The following is a 4,126-nucleotide window of genomic DNA, read 5'->3' as shown; positions in this document are numbered from 1 at the left end:
CCACTTTTCAGAGGAACTTCTCCAGTCATTTCTGCTGAATGTTGTTCAGTGCTTGGCTTGATACTCTCTTCTTTATCTGTGACTACAGTGTTTTCTTTTACCTTTGCTTGCTATGTGCCCAGTAAACTCACTCATTCACCTTGTTGCATGTGTGTGAAGACCAGAATACAACTCAGGTGTTGTTCCTCAGAAATACCACCCACTTTTATTCTCACACAGGGTATCTCACTGGCCTGGAGCTTCCTAATTCGTCTAGACTGGTTGGCCAATGATTCCCAGGGATCCACTTAACTCTGGTTCCCTGGTGCTGGGATCACATGCCATCTGGCCTTTTTATTTTTTACTTATTTATTTATTTTTGGCCAGTTCTGGGAATGAAACTTTGGTCCTTTATGTTTGTGAGATTAAACACTTTACCACCTGAGCTATCTTCCCATCCCCAAATTTTTCTAATGTATGTTGTTATCTGTATATGTAAAGCAGGTATGTACCATAGTTTAGTCATCTGATCATCCATCATACTTACAAAATTCTCTCAGTTGGAAAAATCTTTTCTTTCTTGAGACCTTTCTTTGCTTATAAATTCTCCTTCCATTGGCTTAATATTCATTACTTCAGAGCCAGACAGATAAAGCTGATAACAAAGAAGTTTGGTTCAAATGTTAAGTGGTTTTTTTTTCTTAAACTTTAAACAGGCATCACAGTCTGCAATCAGAGGGCTTTTGATTTGTAAGGACTAAGCCTTGAGAGGCAAGTTGCTTTATTTCTAAAAGGTTTGGCTTGTATCATTAAACCCAGAGAATCCAAGACTAGAGCATATTACTATAAAAGATAAATGTTGAGTAGGGCAGAATATAGGTTATACTATCACTCCTTCAGAAGAAGCCCAGAAAACATGTAATAATTAAAATGTCAGTGTGTGTATGTATAATGAGGAGGAGGCAGGGGAATTCTTGCAAGAGCTGCTAGAAAAGCACTTGATGATGCACCAGACAGAAGATTAAGCTTAACCTCAAAAACTCAGCAATCCACAAAGGAAGGCTGTGCCTGGGTTAATCACGGAGCCCCACTCACACCCAGATACCAGTGAATTGCCCCAACAGTGGAGGGACAGCAGAGAGCAGAGAGCATCCAAGAACCAGACATCAGCACAGCAAATACAACAGCAGCCTGCCCTTCACCTCGGGAGGATTAATACACCCCAGGCCACTGGAGCCCTCAAAATTCACTGATATATTAGGCTCCTATATTTTTGTGTCTTTATCTCTCAATACCTGATGTGCATGAACTTTTACGAAAATGTGTTGGAAAGTTTCCAACAAATTCTCTGTAATGATAATGGCTGGAGAGTTAATCTGCATGGTCAATTGGAACAGGTTTGGAATCACCTAGGAGACACACCTGTGTGTCTGTTGAGGGTATTTTCAAGGAGGTTTAACTGAGGGCAGAAGGCATACTCTGAATGTGGGTGGCAGGGCTGGGGTCCTGACTAAACATACCAGCATTCATCTCTCTTTGCTTCCTGATGGCAAATGCAATGTGGCCAGCTGCCTCATGCTTCGGAGTCTACGCCTTCTCTATCACGATGGACTGTATTCTCAAACTGTGAACCAAAATAAACCCTTCCTTTCTTGGGTTGCTTTGTGTTAGGCAACAGCTGCAGATATCGAACAATTTTTTGTGTGCCAAACCTGTCCAAACCATTCACATGCTGTATTGCTTATTTTTTTCATTGCTACAACCAAATGTCTGACAAGCAGCAGCTTAAAGGACAGGGCTTGCTTTGCCTTACAGTTCCAGACACACAGTCCATCCAGAGAGGCTGAACGGTAGGAACAGGAGGCCAGGCGGTCACATTGCATCCGCAGCCAGGAAGCAGAGAAAACTAGACGTGAGACCAGGCTGTAAAACCTTCTTGCCTCAGCCCCAGTGATCCACTTCCTCCAGCAAGCCTTCACCTCCCAAAGGTTCTCTGATCTTCCCAGACAGTGCCGCCAGCTAGAGACCAAATGTTCAAAGACATGAGCTTATGGGTGACATTTTACATTCTACCAACAACATATACTTTATCTCATTTCATTTTCATAACATCTATGAGGTGGCTAATATTTTTATTTTAAAGATGTGGTAGTTTAAGTTTGCACAACTAGAATTTGGTAAACTCGGGATTTTATTTCATCTGCATCTGGCTGCAAAAATTTTAAAAAAGGAAAAGAAAAATTAGGAGGCAGTTCTGTAGTAAAATTAAACACCTGATGGGGATTTGAGCTTGAAAAAATGACTCCATGTACATTTTTAGAGTAAATGAGAAATGACTAAGAGTTTGTTACTCAGGATCTATGTCTATGTTTATCTACCTACCTACCTTCTGTATTTAATGTCTTCTATAATCTATCAACCATCACCTACCTTTCATATATCATCTATTGTCTGCCTATCTATCTATCTATCTATCTATCTATCTATCTATCTATCTATCTATCTATCTATCATCTATCTATCTATCTATCATCTATCTATTGTCTATCATCTATCTATCTATCTATCTATCTATCTATCTATCTATCTATCTACCCATCATCACTCTATCTTCCATTATCTATCTCCTATCTTATCTTCTATCCCCTATCAATTGTCAATAATTTATCATCTGCCTTTCATTATCTATCACATATTTATACAGATCTCATATGAATATGAACACATATTTTCATACCTGGGAATGTGTTTATATCCACGCATATACATATCAGCTAAAGAATTGGATCACATGATCCTGGAAGCTGGGAATTCCCAAGACCTGATGCTTGCATGCTGGGGACCCAGAAAGCAAGGGACATGGTTCCCATGTGTCTCGATGTCTGAAACCCAGGTAAGCAGGCAGTGTCTGGCCCTGTCTGAAGGCAGGAAAGGATTGATATTCAAGCTCAATCAGTCAGTCCAAAAGAACAAAATTTCCTTTTCCACTTCATGTTCTACTCACACCTTCAAACTAGATGAGGGCCACCCACATTAGGGAGGGAAGTCTGGTTTATGCAATCCCCTGGTTCAAACGTGAATCTCATCCAGACATTCCCAGAAACACGTCAGTACCTGGACATCCCGTGTTCATGTCAAGTTGACCCTAAAATTAATGATCGTCTGCTGCCACTTAATGGTTTGTCACTCAAAGGTACTCTTTCCACCACTCTTAATCTCCAAGTAGAGATGATCGCAGGCAGAACTCCACCTACCTGACACGATCAAACTGTCCTTTGTACAACTGAAAACATATTAAGTGCCACTCCTTTACAAAGTCCCTGAGTGATGCCCACTCTTTCATTCAGCATCCCTTGACTTATATAGTATGATGAAGCATTAAAAATTCTGAAATACCATGATAGCAAATCAATACATCCAATTTACATAGTTAAGGAATAAGAGGTGGAAAAATGAACACACTTATGCAAACACATATTCATGAAGTTAGGGAGGCAATACTGTTGAGGTTATAGTTCTTATATACAGAATTGTGCATGGCGTTGTATCCACCCTTGTCCACAACCCATCTGGATAACTTCCTCGAGAAATTCTCAGGCCATTGGTCATTGTTCTCTTACATGGAGGAAGTGACCCAACTTTTCATTTTTAAAGCATCTGGGCCATTAGTAGTTCACCTGGATTAGGTTGTGGTAATTTTCATGACTCACTAGACATGGCCATATATAAGGTTACCAGAATAGAAAGCTAAAGTTGTCTTAGTGTATCAGTAGGGTTAATCATGAATATTACTATTCCCATTTTCACAATTTAATTCCAGTACTTTGAATCCTGACGATAGGAAAATAGCATCATGTTAAACACGGATTCAAAGCACGGAGAGCATTATGTGCTCTGTCCTCTATATCTGTGGGTTCCAGGCCTATGGACTCAACCCAACATAGATTGAAAATAATTCAATAGAATGGCATTGGAATTAAGCATGCATAGTCTTTTAAACTGCCATTATTTCATAGATAATACAACGTGGCTGCTACTTACATCTAATTTAAATTAGCAATTATAAGCAATTTAGAGATTATTTGAATGAAGTACAGAGCACGGTGGACATATATCACATTAGAATACCACCCATTTTATATAAGGG

This window comes from Jaculus jaculus, chromosome 19 (genome assembly GCF_020740685.1).
Source record: "Jaculus jaculus isolate mJacJac1 chromosome 19, mJacJac1.mat.Y.cur, whole genome shotgun sequence".
NCBI classification, from domain to species: domain Eukaryota; kingdom Metazoa; phylum Chordata; class Mammalia; order Rodentia; family Dipodidae; genus Jaculus; species Jaculus jaculus.
Note: the sequence above shows the minus strand (reverse complement) of the source record.